Source organism: Panulirus ornatus, chromosome 71 (assembly GCF_036320965.1).
Source record: "Panulirus ornatus isolate Po-2019 chromosome 71, ASM3632096v1, whole genome shotgun sequence".
NCBI classification, from domain to species: Eukaryota; Metazoa; Arthropoda; class Malacostraca; order Decapoda; family Palinuridae; genus Panulirus; species Panulirus ornatus.
In genome coordinates, this window is record NC_092294.1 from 555,879 (window position 1) to 579,907 (window position 24,029).

General features: G+C 40.5%; 1 protein-coding gene across 1 annotated transcript in view; it reads left to right on the top strand.

The window, feature by feature from the left end:
- LOC139747962 (uncharacterized) overlaps positions 1–17,143 on the top strand; it is a 116,209-nt gene extending 99,066 nt beyond the window's left edge. The window contains exon 3 of the transcript XR_011712488.1: positions 16,432–17,143. The gene's annotated coding sequence lies outside the window, so the exon portion shown is untranslated. The remainder of the gene's footprint in view (positions 1–16,431) is intronic.
- Positions 17,144–24,029: the final 6,886 nt, after the last annotated feature.

The window sequence follows — 24,029 nt, forward strand, 5'->3', positions numbered from 1 at the left end:
AATGTATTTATCTGAATAACAGGGTTCATAATTTGCTTGATATTGCTAGCGAAGGGATGGGTACTGACAATGGGTTCTTGCAAATGATAAGCACCAGCTTGCACTTTATCTTGAACCACATAGGTGCATAAACTTTCTTTATAAATTCAGCTAGTATTTGCAAAGTATTTGAAGGCTCAGATGTTGTAACAGAGCTGTAGAGCTCAATTTGCTATTGTCAACCACTGTGAATGAGATATTTTCCCAAGATTAAAATGTGATAGTGCATTATCTACTGTATCTTTAGAGATTGCTTGATAAATATCAAATAAGTATTTTTGATTGATACTCAATTCATTAGAGTCTTCTTCAGTATCTTCTGATTTGAAAGCCTTGAAATTTATATTAACTGGAATTTTTTCACAGCCTGGTTTCTGTTTGCCAACTTCTGTAAATCCAATTGGTTCACTTGATTTACCATCCATGGTTGTGATCAGATGCCTTAAAGGCAATTCATTAGTATGAAGCTGGCATATAAGCCATTGCAATGGCTTACCAATATTTTGTTCTGAAATGTTATTACTCCATTTTTAGGGCCTGTATTTACAGCAGTGCCATTGCACCCAATTCTTCTCAAATATGTTAGATCAACATCTGATAGAATTAGAACACCTTGCATTTCTTTTGCAATATCACTGCCATTACCAGAATTAGGTGTAACTTGAATAATAGATTTTGATCCTGGGTCTTGTAGAAGACAGATAAGCTCTTCATTTACAACAGTTTTTGAAAATTTGCTGCATTTTTGTTTCCTGACAATAATTTTATCTTTGCTCCCATCAAAGTAAGTGGTAAAAGGATTAGTTGTGTCCTTATCACTGGACTGTTGACTTTGTGTGCTTTTTCTCTTTCAGAGCAAATTGTGTTTCTGTCAATATCTAAATTGATATTGCTCTCATCACTTTCACCTATATCCTGCAGTAGTGAACTGGCATTAGTTGCAGCATCCCTGTCTGATGCACCTGTCCCTTCACAAGTGCATGCTACAGCTGAGATGAGAAGTCATTTTCTTTTTATTGAAATCTTTCTAGGCACTAGGAGGTAACTCTGTGCCATAATCTGATGGTTCATATGAGTTTGTCTCTGATTCTGAAGATGAAAGAAGATTTACAAGAGAGAAGAATGGCCTAATTCAATATCTTGTTTATGTTTATCCTTGTTAGTGTGTTCAGACCTTTTTCTAATCCTCAAGCTTTCTTGATGTTCTACACCTCCAGTTATCATCTTTCTGACCAGTCAAGAATTAGTGTTCATTTCTAGGAACTTTCTTGATAGCTGGACAGTTACAAGAATTCAAATATGGATGTGTACAAGCAGCAATATCAAAGAGCACTTTTGCATGGTTCTGAAATCAACTGAGCTTTACTTGGTACGAGACAGTATCTTTTCTGTCTTTATAGTGATATGAAAGTCTCTCATATTTTGAGAGAAAATTGTTGATCATATATTTGATCAACAGAGGTATAAGTTTGTTGAGTATTCCTGGTAAATTATATGGAAGGGTATTGATTGAGAGGGTGAAGGCATGTACAGAGCATCAGATTGGGGAAGAGCAGTGTGGTTTCAGAATTGGTAGAGGATGTGTGGATCAGGTGTTTGCTTTGAAGAATGTATGTGAGAAATACTTAGAAAAGCAAATGGATTTGTATGTAGCATTTATGGATCTGGAGAAGGCATATGATAGAGTTGATAGAGATGCTCTGTAGAAGGTATTAAGAATATATGGTGTGGGAGGTAAGTTGCTAGGAGCAGTGAAAAGTTTTTATCGAGGATGTAAGGTATGTGTACGTGTAGGAAGAGAGAAAAGTGATTGGTTCTCAGTGAATGTAGGTTTGCGGCAGGGGTGTGTGATGTCTCCATGGTTGTTTAATTTGTTTATGGATGGGGTTGTTAGGGAGGTGAATGCAAGAGTTTTGGAAAGAGGGGCAAGTATGAAGTCTGTTGTGGATGAGAGAGCTTGGGAAGTGAGTCAGTTGTTGTTCGCTGATGATACAGCGCTGGTGGCTGATTCATGTAAGAAACTGCAGAAGCTGGTGACTGAGTTTGGTAAAGTGTGTGAAAGAGGGAAGTTAAGAGTAAATGTGAATAAGAGCAAGGTTATTAGGTACAGTAGGGTTGAGGGTCAAGTCAATTGGGAGGTAAGTTTGAATGGAGAAAAACTGGAGGAAGTAAAGTGTTTTAGATATCTGGGAGTGGATCTGGCAGCGGATGGAACCATGGAAGCGGAAGTGAATCTTAGGGTGGGGGAGGGGGCGAAAATCCTGGGAGCCTTGAAGAATGTGTGGAAGTTGAGAACATTATCTCGGAAAGCAAAAATGGGTATGTTTGAAGGAATAGTGGTTCCAACAATGTTGTATGGTTGCGAGGCATGGGCTATGGATACTCTTGTGCGCAGGAGGGTGGATGTGCTGGAAATGAGATGTTTGAGGACAATGTGTGGTGTGAGGTGGTTTGATCGAGTAAGTAATGTAAGGGTAAGAGAGATGTGTGGAAATAAAAAGAGCGTGGTTGAGAGAGCAGAATGGAGAGAATGAGTGAGGAAAGATTGACCAAGAGGATATATGTGTCGGAAGTGGAGGGAACGAGGAGAAGTGGGAGACCAAATTGGAGGTGGAAAGATGGAGTGAAAAAGATTTTTAGTGATCGGGGCCTGAACATGCTGGAGGGTGAAAGGTGGGCAAGGAATAGAGTGAATTGGATCGATGTGGTATATCGGGGTTGACGTGCTGTCAGTGGATTGAATCAGGGCATGTGAAGTGTCTGGGGTAAACCATGGAAAGTTGTGTGGGGCCTGGATGTGGAAAGGGAGCTGTGGTTCTGGGCATTATTGCATGACAGCTAGAGACTGAGTGTGAACGAATGGGGCCTTTGTTGTCTTTTCCTAGCGCTACCTCGCACACATGAGGGGGGAGGGGGATGGTATTCCATGTGCAGCGAGGTGGCGATGGGAATGAATAAAGGCAGTGTGAATTGTGTGCATGGGTATATATGTATGTCTGTGTGTGTATATATATGTGTACATTGAGATGTATAGGTATGTATATTTGCGTGTGTGGACATGTATGTATATACATGTGAATGGGGAGGGTTTGGCCATTTCTTTCGTCTGTTTCCTTGCGCTACTTTGCAAACGTAGGAGACAGCGACAAAGCAAAATAATCTAATAAATAAATAAAATATTTGATATGCTTTTTTGATACAATAGGAGTTGATACTGACTGCCAGGTTTCCATTATGAAGTTAGTGATACATTACAAATACCTGAAAATGCTGATTCCTTTGAAGTAGAGAATAGTAATTTATTTTGCTCCAACTGGCATGCTTTCATAAAATCTTCATATGTTGGGTCTAGATGACCAAATATAGGGTACTTAGTTGCTTGCCTAGTACTGCAGCTTACCATTTCACTGATGAAAACAGATATATGATGCCTTTCCAGTAAGAGCACTCAAATGCAACTGAGAGATGAGCTATCCCTTTGGTGGTTGGGCCAATGAAATCCAAGCTATCATGCACTTATCATGTGATCGAGATGAGGCATGCAGATAGAGAGCACATAATTGGCTAGTTTCTATGAGGATATAATGTTCCAAGCTTGAAAGAAGTGTACTATTGCCATTTAATAGGAAAACGCTTCTATTGGGGTAAATACTAGATTTTGCACGTATGTGTTCAATAATATACAGCTTTTATCATTCATGGATTAGATAGGTTGTTGAAATATGTCTTAAATTTTTGCAGTATTTGAATGTATCTATGATATCACTAATATAGCACCTATGGCTGAAAAATGTTGCAATTAAATCTTTAACGAATTTCAAAAATTAGGTGGTATTTTTACTTAAAATGTTATTTTCAATTCTCATATGGGGCCTGAAGGAGTTGTTTAATTACTTCCAGGTTTCAGAAGTATTTTATTTAAGTGTATTTCTATATAATTAATGCTACTCCACTTAAACATATTTTCAGCTTCAGATTTTTTCCATAAATGTAGGTTTTTAAAACCTTATTTTATAATTTTCAGCCCAGGATGGGGGTGAGCAGGGGGGCTAAAGATGTTGGCACAGAGAACCCATATTTTTAGCAGAATTTTTTCTCATGGATCATGGATCCACTTTTCTAGACTACCCCCATATAGATATCATAAAAAAGTAAAAACTATCCAACCAGATATACAAGCTCTCCCCCACTTATGACCTATGTGACTTTTGACCATCTGTACATACCAGAAAAGAAATAGATTAAGAAATGAAATTGATGAAATATGAACTAAAGAATCTTAAAAGGTAAAAAGCTACAGAATCATTTAATGAAGCTGGTTGATAAAAAATGAGATAATCATGATAGAAATTGAGTAGGATAAAAGAAAACTGTACATTTATATGAATTCTGCATGCCATGCTGACATATGCCTGACTTATGTCCATTTCAAGATCCGACCAGTTGGTCAGAATGGAACTTGGACATAAGATTGGTTGGTAAGGATATTCAGTACATGTATAGATCGTGGTGAAGTGACTGAGGATTGGTAGAACGCATGCATAGTTCCATTGCACAAAAGCAAAGAGTATAAAGATGAGTGTTCAAATTACAGAGGCATAAGTTTGTTGAGTATTCCAAGGAAATTGTTTGGGAGGATATTGATTGAGAGGATGAAGGCAGGTACAGTGCATCAGACTGGGGAAGAGCAGTGTGATGCCAGAAGTGGTAGAGGATGTGTAGATCAGGTGTTTCCTTTGAAGAATGTGTTCAAATTGCAGAGGCATAAGTTTGTTGAGTATTTCTGGGAAATTGTTTGGGATGATATTGATTGAGAGGATGAAGGCATGTATAGAGCATCAGACTGGGGAAGAGCAGTGTGGTGTCAGAAGTGGTAGAGGATGTGTGGATCAAGTGTTTCCTCTGAAGAATGTGTGTGAGAAACACTTTGAAATCAAAACAGATGGATTTGTATGTAGCATTTATGGATCTGGAGAAGGCATATGATAGGGTTGATTGAGAAGCATTGTGGAAGGTTTTAAGAGTATATGGTGTGGGAAGTAAATTGCTAGAAGCAGCGAAAAGTTTTTTCCAAGGATGTAAGGTATATGTATGATTAGGAAGAGAGGAGAGTGTTTGGTTCTCAGTGAAGGTCAGTCTGTGGCAGGGAAGTGTGATTTCCCCATGGTTATTTGATTTGTTTATGGATGAGGTGGTTAGGGAGGTAAATGCAAGAGTTTTAGAAAGAGGGGTGAGTATGAAGTCTGTTGGGGATGAGAGGGCCTGGGATGTGAGTCAGTTGTTGTTTGCCGATGATAGCTCTGGTGGTTGATTCAAGTGAGAAACTGCAGAGGCTGGTGACTGAGTTTGAAAAAAAGTGTGAAATGAGAAAGTTGAGAGTAAATGTGAATAGGAGTAAAGTTATTAGGTTCATTAAGGGTAAGGGACAAGTTAATTGGGATTTAAGTTTGAATGGAGAAAAATTGGAGGAAATGAAGTGTTTTAGATGTCTGGGAGTGGACTTAGCAGTAAATGGACCCAGGGAAGCAGAAGTGAGTCACATGGTGGGAGGGGCGAAGATTCTGGAAGGGATGAGGAATGTGTGGAAGGAGAGAATGTTATCTCGAAGAGCAAAAATGGGTATGTTTGAAGGAATAGTAGTTCCAACAATATTATATGGTTGCAAGACATGGGCTATAGGGGATAAAGGTAGGTGTTCAAATTACTGGGGCTTAAGTTTGTTGAGTATTCCTGGGAAATTATATGGGAGGGTATTGATTCAGAGGGTGAAGGCATGTACAGAGCATCAGATTGGGAAAGAGCAGTGTGGTACAGGATGTGTGGATCAGGTGTTTGCTTTGAAAAATGTATGTGAGAAATACTTAGAAATAGCTCCCCCTTCCCCCTGCACGTGCTTGAGGTAGCGCTAGGAAAAGACAACAAAGGCCACATTTGTTCACACTCAGTTTCTAGCTGTCATGTGTAATGCACCGAAACCACAGCTCCCTTTCCACATCCAGGCCCCACAGAACTTTCCATGGTTTACCCCAGACACTTCACGTGCCCTGGTTCAATCCATTGACAGCACATTGACCTCAGTATACCACATTGTTCCAATTCATTCTATTCCTTGCACGCCTTTCACCCTTCTGTATGTTCAGGCCTCGATCGCTCAAAATCTTTTTCACTCCGTCCTTGCACCTCCAGTTTGGTCTCCCACTTCTTGTTCCCTCCACCTCTTTGTCAATCTTTCCTCTCTCATTCTCTCCATGTGACCAAACCATTTCAATGCACCCTCTTCTGCTCTCTCTACCACACTTTTTTTTTTTTTACTACACATCTCTCTTCCCCTTTCATTACTTATTCAATCAGACCAACTCACACCACATATTGTCCTCAAACATCTCATTTAAGATAAGATAAGATACTTTATTCGTCAAATTGTTATACAAAATGTAATACAAAATGAAATTCGTTTTGGCTTTAGAGCTCCTTAGTAGCTGTAAAATATTAACAAGAAATATTGCATAGGTTATTTCATATAAAATGTTACTTTGCTATTGTGTACATGCGATATCAGCTTGTCACCATCCATATCATGAACCATCACCTACAGTTATCATGGAACTTAAAGCCAGAAGTTATAGTGATGATAGATGATTGAAAAGCAGAATGCTTTTTGGTACAAACGACTTTTTGTATCTGTCAGTGCGCAGCTTGGGCAGAGCTAGCCTTCTACCAGATTTAAGATACGTGTAACAATTATGTAACGGATGCGTTACATCTTTCATCATTCTGTCAACTTGTTTCAGTGTACTTTTTTGATACAGCTTATTCAATGATGTGGTCTCTGCACCTAGTTTTCTTGCTTTCTTAACAATCCTTCCCAACTTCTTTTTATCTTTGCACGTAAGTTTTCCATACCAGGCAGTGATTGAAAAATTTATAACTGATTCTAAAATTTTTTTTTTTTTTGCTTTGACGCTGTCTCCCGCGTTTGCGAGGTAGCGCAAGGAAACAGACGAAAGAAATGGCCCAACCCACCCCCATACACATGCCTTGATTCAATCCACTGACAGCACGTCAACCCCGGTATACCACATCGCTCCAATTCACTCTATTCTTTGCCCTCCTTTCACCCTTCTGCATGTTCAGGCCCCGATCACACAAAATCTTTTTCACTCCATCTTTCCACCTCCAATTTGGTCTCCCTCTTCTCCTCGTTCCCTCCACCTCCGACACATATATCCTCTTGGTCAATCTTTCCTCACTCATTCTCTCCATGTGACCAAACCATTTCAAAACACCCTCTTCTGCTCTCTCAACCACGCTCTTTTTATTTCCACACATCTCTCTTACCCTTACGTTACTTACTCGATCAAACCACCTCACACCACACATTGTCCTCAAACATCTCATTTCCAGCACATCCATCCTCCTGCACACAACTCTATCCATAGTCCACGCCTCGCAACCATACAACATTGTTGGAACCACTATTCCTTCAAACATACCCATTTTTGCTTTCCGAGATAATGTTCTCGACTTCCACACATTCTTCAAGGCTCCCAGAATTTTCGCCCCCTCCCCCACCCTATGATCCACTTCCGCTTCCATGGTTCCATCCGCTGCCAGATCCACTCCCAGATATCTAAAACACTTCACTTCCTCCAGTTTTTCTCCATTCAAACTCACCTCCCAATTGAATTGACCCTCAACCCTACTGTACCTAATAACCTTGCTCTTATTCACATTTACTCTTAACTTTCTTCTTTCACACACTTTACCAAACTCAGTCACCAGCTTCTGCAGTTTCTCACATGAATCAGCCACCAGCGCTGTATCATCAGCGAACAACAACTGACTCACTTCCCAAGCTCTCTCATCCCCAACAGACTTCATACTTGCCCCTCTTTCCAAAACTCTTGCATTCACCTCCCTAACAACCCCATCCATAAACAAATTAAACAACCATGGAGACATCACACACCCCTGCCGCAAACCTACATTCACTGAGAACCAATCACTTTCCTCTCTTCCTACACGTACTCATGCCTTACATCCTCGATAAAAACTTTTCACTGCTTCTAACAACTTGCCTCCCACACCATATATTCTTAATACCTTCCACAGAGCATCTCTATCAACTCTATCATATGCCTTCTCCAGATCCATAAATGCTACATACAAATCCATTTGCTTTTCTAAGTATTTCTCACATACATTCTTCAAAGCAAACACCTGATCCACACATCCTCTACCACTTCTGAAACCACACTGCTCTTCCCCAATCTGATGCTCTGTACATGCCTTCACCCTCTCAATCAATACCCTCCCATATAAAATTGTTTTGTAAAATAGGCTAATGACCATTTTATCTCATGTAGGTTATGCAAGATACGTACAAAGTGTAATCTTTGGTTACATTTCCTTGACACCATATCTGTATTAACACTTTCCTTCAACTGGTCATCAATCATAAAGCCCAAATACTCATACTGGTTTACTCTTTCTACGTTTTCTTCCTCAATTGTTAATAGGTCTGGTACGTGTTTAATTTTAGTTCTGAAATCAAATATCATCTCTTTCGTTTTCTTTACATTAAGCTCAAAAAATTTTGTCTACTCCAGTCAACGAATTTTTTAACGAGTTAAATAGCCTTCATAATTATTATTTACAATTTTTCCTAAGATAACTGTATCGTCAGCATATTTTATAATAGTACAATCATCAATTTCACTTCTACAATCATCTGTATACAAGGTGAAAAGAGCTGGGGACAATACACAACCTTGGGGGGCTCCTGTGTTGGTGACTATCACATTAGACTTAAGATTATTTACATTGGTATATTGGGGTCTCTGGGTTAAAAAGCTAAAAATCCATATTAAGATATTTCTATTTACACCCAATTTTAGCATTTTATTGAGCAAAATATGAGGTTGCATTGTATTAAATGCTGAACTAAAATCAATGTATAGTGCTCTAATTTGTGATTTGGGCTTATCTAAATGCTTATTAATATCATTTAATAGTACAAGTGTTGCATCCTGTACACTCCTATTATTACGATAAGCAAATTGCATAGGATCTTTTAAATTATTTGTTTTTTCACAGATATAGTTTTTCACAATGCTTTCTAAACATTTCATAATATTAGATGTTAGTACTACAGGTCTGAAGTCTTTGTGATCTTTTGGGTGATTAATTTTTGCAATAGGTTTCACTTCAGATTCTTTCCATTTATAAGGCACCACTCCCTGATCCAGCGAGTCCTGAAATAATGTGGTCAGTACGGGTGTCAATTGTTTTGCACAGCATTTAAGTACCCTAGCAGGTATCCCGTCTGGCCCTGTAGCTTTACCTGCCCGAATATTCTGCAGGGACTTCTGTACGTCTTCTTGCCTAATTATAATTCTTTCATCATTGTTAGATTGAATTTCTGTCATTACCTCATTACACGCATCACTGAAATCATGTCTTTCAAATCTCGCAAAGAACGCGTTCATTTCATTTACATATGTGTTGATATTTTCCGGTTCAGGCACACTTTGTTTCTTCTTATGCCCGCACAGGGTTTTAAGTCCTTTCCAAGCGTCTTTTACTCTGTTTGTTTTAAACAAGCCTTCAACTTTTTCTTTGTATATTCTTTTCGATTCAGTAATTTTTTTATCAATATTACTTTGCAATGTTCTTCTTTCAATATCACTTCCATTTCGCATGAGTCTGTGTTTTTCATTTAGCATAGATTTTAGTTCTTTTTTAATCCATGGTTTATTGTTTGGGTATATCTTTGTTGTTTTGGTAGGTACGATCATATCAAAGCTAAAGTGAAAGTATTCATTGAAAATATCTATGTTAGTGTTGATATCAGTCCTGTTTTCTATCAGGACAGACCAGTCTGAACAGTCAAAACACGCTTGTAATCGTTGTCTCTTGTTATCGTCCCATTCTCTAATTTCAATTTCTTTCGATTTGACTCTTTTCAGTAATTGTTTATATGTAGGTACACAGTATAGCATGTTATGGTCTTCATTTCCAATGTTTGCTCGTTTAAAAACTTTATATCCATCTTTAATATTACAATACATCTTATCCAGTGTCGCGTTACCTCTTGTGGGACAGTTTACTGTTTGTTCGTACGTAGGGACTTTTCCTTGAAAATCACAATGATTAAAATCTCCTAAAATAATTATTGCACTGTTCGGGCTCTCATTTTCACAGTTTGTAACACAATTTTCTAGTATATCAGCTGCTATAACTTCGTCCGCATCCGGGGTATATATACAAGTACTAGGGTTATCTTATTAAATTCACGTGGTAGATAAAAGGGTCGACAGGTGAACGCTAAATACTCGATGTTGTTGTCACAGTAGCTGTTCTTAACATTAATTTGTGAACACCATCTGTCATTCACGTAAGCGGCAACCCCACCCCCTCGGTCCTTATCAACACCTTTCCTGTCAGACCGTACCAACACAAACCCATCGATAGCCAGTGTGCTATCCGCATCCCGATCTTTCAACCAGGTTTCCGTGAGGGCGATTACTGCACTGTCTCTATATTCTTGAATAAACTTACAGTTGGTACATAACTCGTCCATTTTATTTCTAATTGAGCGTACGTTACCAAAGGTGATGGCTGGCAGCGGAGTCCTCTGCCACGTCTCCTAATTCTCACACGTATACCGCTGCGTCGCCCTCTTCTCCGCATTCGGTGTCTTTTCTCTGCTACATTTCCGACACATCCACACTCCCCCGCACAACCCTATTCATAGCCCATTCTTTGCAACTATGTAACATTGTTGGAACCGCTATTCTTTCAAATATACTCATTTTTGCTCTCTGAGATAACGTTCTCGCCTTCCACACATTCTTCAACGCTCCCAGAACTTTCGCCCCCGCCCCACCCTGTGACTCACTTCCGCTTCCATGGCTCCATCTGCTGCCAAATCCACTCCCAGATATCTAAAACACTTCACTTCTAGCTTTTCTCCATTCAGACATACGCCCAATTAACTTGTCCCTCAACCCTACTGAACCTAATTTTTTTGCTCTTATTCACATTTACTCTCAGCTTTCTTCTTTAACACTTTACCAAACTCAGTCACCAACTTCTGCAGTTTCTCACACGAATCAGCCACCAGCACTGTATCATCAATAGCAGCAAAAAACAACTGACTGACTTCCCAAGCTCTCTCATCCACAACAGACAGCATACTTGCCCCTCTCTCCAAAACTCTTGCATTCACCTCCCTAAGAACCCCATCCATAAAGAAACTAAACAACCATGGAGACATCAGGCACCCCCTACTGCAAACTGATGTTCACTGGGAACCAATCATTTTCCTCTCTTCCTACACGTACAAATGCTTTGCATCCTTGGTAAAATCTTTTCACTGCTTCTAGCAACTCGCCTCCCACACCATTTACTCTCAATACCATCCACAAAGCATCTCTATCAACCCTATCATATGCCTTCTCCAGATCTGTAAATGCTACATACAAATCCATGTGTTTTTCTAAGTATTTTTCACATTCATTCTTAAAAGCAAACGCCTGATCCACACATCATCTACCACTTCTGGAACCACACTGCTCTTCCCCAATCTGATGCTCTGTACATGCCTTTACCCTCCCATATAATTTCCCAGGAATACTCAACAAATTTATACCTCTGTGATTTGAACACTTACCTTTATCCTCTTTGCCTTTGTATAGTGGCACCATGCATGCATTCCACCCATCCTCAGGCACTTCACCATGATCCATACATACATTTAATTTTCTTACCAAGCAGTCAACAACAGTCACCCCTTTTTTGATGAATTCCACTGCAGTACCATCCAAACCTACCACCTTGCTGGATTTCATCTTCTGCAAAGCTTTCACTACCTCCTCTCTGTTTACCAAACCATTCTCCCAGATCTTCTTGCTTTGCACACCACCCCCACCGAAACACCCTGTATCTGCCACTATATCATCAAACATTTAACAAACCTTCAAATACTCACTCCAATTCCTTCTCATTTCATCACTACCTGTTATCACCTCCCCACTTGCCCCCTTCACGTGTGTTCCCTTTTGTTCTCGTCTTACGTGCGTTATTTACCTCCTTCCAAAACATCTTTTTATTCTCCCTAATATATATACACACACAGACACATACATATATACCCATGCACACAATTCACACTGTCTGCCTTTATTCATTCCCATCGCCACCTTGCCACACATGGAATACCATCCCCCTCCCGCCTCATGTGTGCGAGGTAGCACTAGGAAAAGACAACAAAGGCCCCATTCGTTCACACTCAGTCTCTAGCTGTCATGCAATAATGCCCGAAACCACAGCTCCCTTTCCACATCCAGGCCCCACACAACTTTCCATGGTTTACCCCAGACGCTTCACATGCCCTGATTCAATCCACTGACAACACGTCAACCCCGGTATACCACAGTGCTGGAAATGAAATGTTTGAGGACAATATGTGGCGTGAGGTGGTTTGATCGAGTAAGTAATGAAAGGGTAAGAGAGATTCATGGAAATGAAAAGAGTGTGGTTGAGAGAGAAGAAAAAGGTGTATTGAAACAGCTTGTACATATGTAGAGAATGAATGAGGAAAGATTGACAAAGAGGATACATGTGTCAGAGGTGAAGGGAACAAGGAGAAGCGGGAGACCAAATTGGAATTGGAAGGATGGAGTGAAAAAGATTTGGAGTGATCGGGGCGTGAACATACAGGAGAGTGAGAGGTGCACAAAGAATGGAGTGAATTAGAATGATGAGGTATATTCGGGTCGACGTGCTGTCAGTGGACTGAACCAGGGTATGTGAAGCATCTGGGGTAAAAAATGGAAAGGTCTATGGGGCCTGGATGTGGTTGGGGAGCTGTAGCTTTGGTGCATTACACATGATAACTAAAGATTGAGTGAGAACGAATGCGACCATTTTTGTCTGTTTTCCTGGCAGTAACTCGCTGAAGCAGAGGGTAGTGATGTTATTTCCTGTATATCTATATATGTATATATTTTCTTTTTTTTTTTTTTGCTTTGTCGCTGTCTCCCGCGTTTGCGAGGTAGCGCAAGGAAACAGACGAAAGAAATGGCCCAACCCACCCCCATACACATGTATATACATACGTCCACACACGCAAATATACAGACCTACACAGCTTTCCATGGTTTACCCCAGACGCTTCACATGCCCTGCTTCAATCCACTGACAGCACGTCAACCCCGGTATACCACATCGATCCAATTCACTCTATTCCTTGCCCTCCTTTCACCCTCCTACATGTTCAGGCGCCGATCACACAAAATCTTTTTCACTCCATCTTTCCACCTCCAATTTGGTCTCCCACTTCTCCTCGTTCCCTCCACCTCCGACACATATATCCTCTTGGTCAATCTTTCCTCACTCATTCTCTCCATGTGCCCAAACCATTTCAAAACACCCTCTTCTGCTCTCTCAACCACGCTCTTTTTATTTCCACACATCTCTCTTACCCTTACGTTACTTACTCGATCAAACCACCTCACACCACACATTGTCCTCAGACATCTCATTTCCAGCACATCCATCCTCCTGCACACAACTCTATCCATAGCCCACGCCTCGCAACCATACAACATTGTTGGAACCACTATTCCTTCAAACATACCCATTTTTGCTTTCCGAGATAATGTTCTCGACTTCCACACCTTCTGCAAGGCTCCCAGAATTTTCGCCCCCTCCCCCACCCTATGATTCACTTCCGCTTCCATGGTTCCTTCCGCTGCCAGATCCACTCCCAGATATCTAAAACACTTTACTTCCTCCAGTTTTTCTCCATTCAAACTTACCTCCCAATTGACTTGACCCTCAACCCTACTGTACCTAATAACCTTGCTCTTATTCACATTTACTCTTAACTTTCTTCTTTCACACACTTTACCAAACTCAGTCACCAGCTTCTGCAGTTTCTCACATGAATCAGCCACCAGCGCTGTATCATCAGCGAACAGCAACTGACTCACTTCCCAAGCTCTCTCATCCCCAACAGACTTCATACTTGCCCCTCTTTCCAAAACTCTTGCATTCACCTCCCTAACAACCCCATCCATAAACAAATTAAACAACCATGGAGACATCACACACCCCTGCCGCAAACCTACATTCACCGAGAACCAATCACTTTCCTCTCTTCCTACACGTACACATGCCTTACATCCTCGATAAAAAACTTTTCACTGCTTCTAACAACTTGCCTCCCACACCATATATTCTTAATACCTTCCACAGAGCATCTCTATCAACTCTATCATATGCCTTCTCCAGATCCATAAATGCTACATACAAATCCATTTGCTTTTCTAAGTATTTCTCACATACATTCTTCAAAGCAAACACCTGATCCACACATCCTCTACCACTTCTGAAACCACACTGCTCTTCCCCAATCTGATGCTCTGTACATGCCTTCACCCTGTATATATACAGGTGGATCAGGTGTTTTATGGATCTGGAGAACGCATATGATAGAGTTGATAGAGATGCTCTGTGGAAGGTATTAAGAATATATGGTGTGGGAGGCAAGTTGTTAGAAGCAGTGAAAAGTTTTTATCGAGGATGTAAGGCATGTGTACGTGTAGGAAGAGAGGAAAGTGATTGGTTCTCAGTGAATGTAGGTTTGCGGCAGGGGTGTATGATGTCTCCATGGTTGTTTAATTTTTTTATGGATGGGGTTGTTAGGGAGGTGAATGCAAGAGTTTTGGAAAGAGGGGCAAGTATGAAGTCTGTTGGGGATGAGAGAGCTTGGGAAGTGAGTCAGTTGTTGTTCGCTGATGATACAGCGCTGGTGACTGATTCATGTGAGAAACTGCAGAAGCTGGTGACTGAGTTTGGTAAAGTGTGTGAAAGAAGAAAGTTAAGAGTAAATGTGAATAAGAGCAAGGTTATTAGGTACAGTAGGGTTGAGGTTCAAGTCAATTGGGAGGTGAGTTTGAATGGAGAAAAACTGGAGGAAGTGAAGTGTTTTAGATATCTGGGAGTGGATCTGGCAGCGGATGGAACCATGGAAGCGGAAGTGGATCATAGGGTGGGGGAGGGGGCGAAAATTCTGGGAGCCTTGAAGAATGTGTGGAAGTCGAGAACATTATCTCGGAAAGCAAAAATGAGTATGTTTGAAGGAATAGTGGTTCCAACAATGTTGTATGGTTGCGAGGCGTGGGCTATGGATAGAGTTGTGCGCAGGAGGATGGATATGCTGGAAATGAGATGTTTGAGGACAATGTGTGGTGTGAGGTGGTTTGATCGAGTAAGTAACGTAAGGGTAAGAGAGATGTGTGGAAATAAAAAGAGCGTGGTTGAGAGAGCAGAAGAGGGTGTTTTGAAATGGTTTGGGCACATGGAGAGAATGAGTGAGGAAAGATTGACCAAGAGGATTTATGTGTCGGAGGTGGAGGGAACGAGGAGAAGAGGGAGACCAAATTGGAGGTGGAAAGATGGAGTGAAAAAGATTTTGTGTGATCGGGGCCTAAACATGCAGGAGGGTGAAAGGAGGGCAAGGAATAGAGTGAATTGGAGCGATGTGGTATATCGGGGTTGACGTGCTGTCAGTGGATTAAATCGGGGCATGTGAAGCGTCTGGGGTAAATCATGGAAAGCTGTGTAGGTATGTATATTTTGCGTGTGTGGATGTATGTATATACATGTGTATGGGGGTGGGTTGGGCCATTTCTTTTGTCTGTTTCCTTGCGCTACCTCGCAAACGCGGGAGACAGCGGAAAATAAAAAAATATATATATATATATTATCCCTGGGGATAGGGGTGAAAGAATACTTCCCATGCATTCCTCGCGTGTCGTAGAAGGCGACTAGAGGGGACGGGACCTGGGGGCCAGAAATCCTCCCCTCCTTGTATTTTTTAACTTTCTAAATTGGGAAACAGAAGAAGGAGTCACGCGGGGAGTGCTCATCCTCCTCGAAGGCTCAGACTGGGGTGTCTAAATGTGTGTGGATGTAACCAAGATGTGAAAAAAGGAGAGATAGGAAGTATGTTTGCGGAAAGGAACCTGGATGTTTTGGCTCTGAGTGAAACGAATATATATATATATATATATATATATATATTATATATATATATATATATATATATATATATATATATATATATATATATATATATATATATATCGCTACCTCGCTAATGCGGGAAATGGCGAATTGTATGAAAGAAAGATATATATATATATATATATATATATATATATATATATATATATATATATATATATATATATATATATATATTAGTTATTTATTTACTCTGTTGCTGTCTCCCGCATTAACGAGATATGTATATTTGTATATGTATGTTCCCCTATGTATGTATGGGTGTATATGAGTTGATGGGTCTTGTCTTTTTCCCAGTGCTATCTTGCTGACGCAGGAAACGGCGATCAAGTATAATGAAATGAATAAAGAAATATTTATCTCTGTCTCCTAGCATGAGTCAGATACCCAATTCAACAACCAACCCTTCGGGAGGATGAACAGCTAGGTAGACAGTAGACCAGACGTCACAACAAGGATTTGAACATATGTGCTCAACACCGGGTAGCCCATGATGAAAATAGATATGATGTATAGATTTTTTATATTTGTTAGTTATTAAACAATGAATCAGTCACATGTCCAGCAGAGTATTAACTTCACTACTTGAGAAAATATATTACCATTGGTAAGTGGTACTACAGTTTGCATGGAAAATCACTATGCTTATATGTTTTTCATGTGATAACTCCTTTCTGAAGAAATCATTTCTACATACTGAATGATTGTGAATTTTCTTCATTTACTACAATATTTATTGAAAACATTACCTGGTTATATGTATTTCTGTCATTTATGCGAACATGGTTACTGGAGTGAAGTAATATAGATGACAAAAATTATTTTTTAATGATATTAACACCAACATTTCAGTTATTTTAGAAAATCATTTCTTGCCCAGCCATACCATTTTTGATCTCTTTAGAATGATGCATGTATTTCAGGTTTATATATTTTGGATGCCATTGGTAAAAATTTATATATTTGGTGGTGGTGTATCTGTTCCTCAATAAATTTTGTAAGTGTAAAATTATTTATTTTCCACAATATCCTTGGGGATAGGGGAGAAAGAATACTTCCCACGCATTCCTCACATGTCGTAGAAGGCCACTAAATGGGATGGGAGCGGGGGGCTGGAAACCTTCCCCTCCTTGTATTTTAACTTTCTAAAAGGGGAAACAGAAGAAGGAGTCACGCGGGTAGTGCTCATCCTCCTCGAATGCTCAGATTGGGGTGTCTAAATGTGTGTGGATGTAACCAAGATGAGCAAAAAGGAGAGATAGGTAGTATGTTTGAGGAAAGGAACCAGGATGTTTTTGCTCTGAGTGAAACGAAGCTCAAGGGTAAAGGGGAAGAGTGGTTTAGGAATGTCTTGGGAATAAAGTCAGGGGTTAGTGAGAGGACAAGAGCAAGGGAAGGAGTAGCAGTACTCCTGAAACAGGAGTTGTGGGAATATGTGATAGAGTGTAAGAAAGTTAACTCTAGATTGATATGGGTAAAACTGAAAGTTGATGGAGGGAGATGGGTGATTATTGGTGCATATGCACCTGGGCATGAGAAGAAAGATCATGAGAAGCTAGTGTTTTGGGAGCAGCTGAGTGAGTGTGTTAGTACTGATGGGTGATTTGAATGCAAAGGTGAGTAATGTGGCAGTTGAGAGAATAATTGGTGTACATGGGGTGTTCAGTGTTGTAAATGGAAATGGTGAAGAGCCTGTAGATTTGTGTGCTGAAAAAGGACTGGTGATTGGGAATACCTGGTTTGAAAAGAGAGATATACATAAGTATACGTATGTAAGTAGAAGAGATGGCCAGAGAGCGTTACTGGATTACGTGTTAATTATAGGCGCGCGAAAGAGAGACTTTTAGATGTTAATGTGCTGAGAGGTGCAACTGGAGGGATGTCTGATCATTATCTTGTGGAGGCAAAGGTCAAGATTTGTAGAGGTTTCAGAGAAGAAGAGAGATTGTTGGGGTGAAGAGAGTGGTGAGGAGAAGAGAGTGGGAAGGAGACTTGTGTGAGGAAGTACCAGGAGAGACTGAGTACAGAATGGAAAAAAGGTGAGAACAAAGGACGTAAGAGGAGTGGGGGAGGAATGGGATGTATTTAGGGAAGCAGTGATGGCTTGCGCAAAAGATGCTTGTGGCATGAGAAGTGTGGGAGGTGGGCAGATTAGAAAGGGTAGTGAGTGATGGGATGAAAAAGTAAGAAGATTTGTGAAAGAGAAGAGACAGGCATTTGGACGATTTTTTCAGGGAAATAATGCAAATGAGTGGGAGATGTATAAAAGAAAGAGGCAGGAGGTCAAGAGAAAGGTGCAAGAGGTGGAAAAGAGGGCAAATGAGAGTTGGGGTGAGAGAGTATCATTAAATTTTAGGGAGAATAAAAAGATGTCTTGAAAGGAGGTAAATAAAGTGCATAAGACAAGGGAACAAATGGGAACTTCAGTGAGGGGGACTAATGGGGAGGTGATAACAAGTAGTGGTGACGTGAGAAGGAGATGGAGTGAGTATTTTGAAGGTTTGTTGAATGTGTTTGATGATAGAGTGGCAGATATAGGGTGTTTTGGTCGAGGTGGTGTGCAAAGTGAGAGGGTTAGGGAAAATGATTTGGTAAACAGAGAAGAGGTAGTAAAAGCTTGCGGAAAATGAAAGCCGGCAAGGCAGCGGGTATGGTATTGCATTGGAGTTTATCAAAAAAGGGGTGACTGTATTGTTGACTGGTTGGTAAGGTTATTTAATGTATATATGACTCATGGTGAGGTGCCTGAGGATTGGAGGAATGTGTGCATAGTGCCATTGTACAAAGGCAAAGGGGATAAGAGTGAGTGCTCAAATTACTGAGGTATAAGTTTGTTGAGTATTCCTGGTAAATTATATGGGAGGGTATTGATTGAGAGGTAAATGCATGCACAGAGCATCAGATTGGGGAAGAGCAGTGTGGTTTCGGAAGTGGTAGAGGATGTGTGGATCAGGTGTTTGCTTTGAAGAGTGTATGTGAGAAATACTTAGAAAAGCAAATGGATTTGTATGTAGCATTTATGGATCTGTAGAAGGCATATGATAGAGTTGATAAAGATGCTCTGTGGAAGGTATTAAAAATATATGGTGGTGGGGGGGCAAGTTGATAGAAGCAGTAAAAGTTTTTTTTATCGAGGATGTAAGGCATGTGTACGTGTAGGAAGAGAGGAAAGTGATTGGTTCTCAGTGAATGTAGGTTTGAGGCAGGGGTGTGCGATGTCTCCATGGTTGTTTAATTTGTTTATGGATGGGGCTGTTAGGGAGGTGAATGCAAGAGTTTTGGAAAGAGGGCAAGTCTGTTGTGGATGAGAGAGCTTGGGAAGTGAGTCAGTTGTTCACTGATGATACAACGCTGGTGGCTGATTCGTGTGAGAAACTGCAGAAACTGGTGAATGAGTTTGGTAAAGTGTGTGAAAGAAGAAAGCTGAGTGTAAATGTGAATAAGAGGAAGGTCATTAGGTACAGAAGGGTTGAGGGACAAGTCAGTTGGGAGGTAAGTTTGAATGGAGAGAAACTGAAGGAAGTGGAGTGATTTAGATATCTGGGAGTCGTTTTGGCAGCGGATGGAACCATGGAAGCGGAAGTGAATCATAGGTTGGGGGAGGGGTGAAAATCCTGGGAGCCTTGAAGAATGTTTGGAAGTCGAGAACATTATCTCGGAAAGCAAAAATAGGTATGTTTGAAGGAATAGTGCTTCCAACAATGTTATATGGTTGCGAGGCATGGGTTATAGATAGAGTTGTGCACAGGAGGGTGGAAGTGCTGGAAATGAAATGTTTGAGGACAATATGTGGTGTGAGGTGGTTTGATCGAGCAAGTAATGTAAGGGTAAGAGAGATGGGTGGTAATAAAATGAGTGTGGTTGAGAGAGCAGAAGAGGGTGTTTTGGAATGGTTTGGTCATATGGAGAGAATGAGTGAGGAAAGATTGACCAAGAGGATATATGTGTCAGAGGTGGAGGGAACGAGGAGAAGTGGGAGACCAAATTGGAGGTGGAAAGATGGAGTGAAAAGGATTTTGAGTGATTGGGGCCTCAACATGCAGAAGTGTGAAAGGAGGGCAAGGAATAGAGTGAATTGGAACGATGTGGTATACCGGGGTCGAAGTCCTGTCAATGGATTGAACCAAGGCGTGTGAAGCATCTGGGGTAAACCATGGAAAGTTTTGTGGGGCCTGGATGTTAAAAGGGAAGTGTGGTTCCAGTGCATTATACATGACAGCTAGAGATTGAGTGTAACCGAATGTAGCCTTTGTCTTTTCCTAGCGCTACCTCGCACATGCGGGGGGAGGGATTTGTTATTTGATGTGTGGCGGGGTAGCGACGGGAATGAATAAGGGCAGACAGTATGAATTATGTACATGTGTACATAATATATATATATATATATATATATATATATATATATATATATATATATATATATATATATATATATATATATATATATATCCCTGGGGATAGGGGAGCAAGAATACTTCCCACGTATTCCCTGCGTGTCGTAGAAGGCGACTAAAAGGGGAGGGAGCGGGGGGCTGGAAATCCTCCCCTCTCATTTTTTTTTAATTTTCCAAAAGAAGGAACAGAGAATTGGGCCAGGTGAGGGTAGTCCCTCAAAGGCCCAGTCATCTGTTCTTAACGCTACCTCGCTAATGCGGGAAATGGCGAATAGTTTGAAAGAAAAGAAGAAAGAAAGATATATATATATATATATATATATATATATTTTTTTTTTGCTTTGTCGCTGTCTCCCGCGTTTGCGAGGTAGCACAAGGAAGCAGACGAAAGAAATGGCCCAACCCACCCCCATACACATGTATATACATACGTCCACACATGCAACTATACATACCTACACAGCTTTCTATGGTTTACCCCAGACGCTTCACATGCCCTGATTCAATCCACTGACAGCACGTCAACCCCGGTATACCACATCGATCCAATTCACTCTATTCCTTGCCCTCCTTTCACCCTCCTGCATGTTCAGGCCCCGATCACACAAAATCTTTTTCACTCCATCTTTGCACCTCTAATTTGGTCTCCCACTTCTCCTTGTTCCCTCCACCTCCGACACATATATCCTCTTGGTCAATCTTTCCTCACTCATTCTCTCCATGTGCCCAAACCATTTCAAAACACCCTCTTCTGCTCTCTCAACCACGCTCTTTTTATTTCCACACATCTCTCTTACCCTTACGTTACTTACTCAATCAAACCACCTCACACCACACATTGTCCTCAAACATCTCATTTCCAGCACATCCATCCTCCTGCGCACAACTCTATCCATAGCCCACGCCTTGCAACCATACAACATTGTTGGAACCACTATTCCTTCAAACATACCCATTTTTGCTTTCCGATGTAATGTTCTTGACTTCCACACATTCTTCAAGGCTCCCAGGATTTTCGCCCCCTCCCCCACCCTATGATCCACTTCCGCTTCCATAGTTCCATCCACAGCCAGATCCACTCCCAGATATCTAAAACACTTTACTTCCTCCAGTTTTTCTCCATTCAAACTTACCTCCCAATTGACTTGACCCTCAACCCTACTGACCTAATAACCTTGCTCTTATTCACATTTACTCTTAACTTTCTTTCACACACTTTACCAAACTCAGTCACCAGCTTCTGCAGTTTCTCACATGAATCAGCCACCAGCGCTGTATCATCAGCGAACAACAACTGACTCACTTTCCAAGCTCTCTCATCCAAAACAGACTTCATACTTGCCCCTCTTTCCAAAACTCTTGCATTCTCCTCCCTAACAATCCCATCCATAAACAAATTAAACAACCATGGAGACATCACACACCCCTGCCGCAAACCTATATTCACTGAGAACCAATCACTTTCCTCTCTTCCTACACATACACATGCCTTACATCCTCGATAAAAACTTTTCACTGCTTCTAACAACTTGCCTCCCACACCATATATTCTTAATACCTTCCACAGAGCATCTCTATCACTCTATCATATGCCTTCTCCAGATCCATAAATGCAACATACAAATCCATTTGCTTTTCTAAGTATTTCTCACATACATTCTTCAAAGCAAACACCTGATCCACACATCCTCTACCACTTCTGAAACCACACTGCTCTTCCCCAATCTGATGCTCTGTACATGCCTTCACCCTCTCAATCAATATCCTCCCATATGATTTACCAGGAATACTCAACAAACTTATACCTCTGTAATTTGAGCACTCACTCTTATCCCCTTTGCCTTTGTACAATGGCACTATGCACGCATTCCGCCAATCCTCAGGCACCTCACCATGAGTCATACATACATTAAATAACCTTACCAACCAGTCAATAATACAGTCACCTCCTTTTTTAATAAATTCCACTGCAATACCATCCAAACCTGCTGCCTTGCCGGCTTTCATCTTCCGCAAAGATTTTACTACCTCTTCTCTGTTTACCAAATCATTTTCCCTAACCCTCTCACTTTGCACACCACCTCAACCAAAACACCCTATATCTGCCACTCTATCATCAAACACATTCAACAAACCTTCAAAATACTCACTCCATCTCCTTCTCACATCACCACTACTTGTTATCACCTCCCCATTTGCCCCCTTCACTGAAGTTCCCATTTGCTCCCTTGTCTTACACACTTTAATTATCTCCTTCCAGAACATCTTTTTATTCTCCCTAAAATTTACTGATAGTCTCTCACCCCAACTCTCATTTGCCCTCTTTTTCACCTCTTGCACCTTTCTCTTGACCTCCTGTCTCTTTCTTTTATCCATCTCCCACTCAATTGCACTTTTTCCCTGCAAAAATCGTCCAAATGCCTCTCTCTTCTCTTTCACTAATAATCTTACTTCTTCATCCCTTCAGTCACTACCCTTTCTAATCGACCCACCTCACACTCTTTTCATGCTACAAGTATCTTTTGCGCAATCCATCACTGATTCCCTAAATACATCCCATTCCTCCCCCACTCCCCAATATATATATATATATATATATATATATATATATATATATATATATATATATATATATATATATATATACATTGGAAAGGATGAGAATTTTGCGCGTGATCAAGATATTCCTATGAGTCCACGGCGAAAATGAAACACGAAAAGTTCCCAAGTGCACTTTCGTGTAATAATTACATCATCAGGGGAGACACAAGAGAGAAATATAACAGTCAGTTGATATACATCGAAGAGACGAAGCTAGGACGCCATTTGGTGAAATTTTAATTTTTCTTTGAAATGATATTTTGAAATTGGTCAAATGGTCGACCAGACAGCTGCAACAAATGTTGAGGTAGGACAGATCTTGGCATCACTTGTTCATCAAGGCATTTCCTAAGGAATTCAAATCGTAACTTCAGTTGGTGAGCCTTGATTAGCGATTTGGAGAAAGCAGTAACAAAAGGAGAAAGTCCAGGACAGCTTGTAGAGAAGTGACAGAAGAGCCGTGTGGAATCTTATGTTGGAAAGGATCACAATTTTGCACGTGATCAAGATATTCCTATGAGTCCACGGGGAAAATGAAACACGAAAAGATCCCAAGTGCACTTTTGTGTAATAATCACATCATCAGGGGAGACACAAGAGAGAAATATAACAGTCAGTTGATATACATTGAAGAGACGAAGAAGCTATATATATATATATATATATATATATATATATATATATATATATATATATATATATATATATTTTATATTTTATTTTGCTTTGTCGCTGTCTCCCGCATTAGGGAGGTAGTGCAAGGAAACAGACGAAAGAATGGCCCAACCCACCCACATATACATGTGTATGTCCACACATGCAAATATACATATCTATACATCTCAACATATATATATACACACACAGACATATACACATGTACATAATTCATACTGTCTG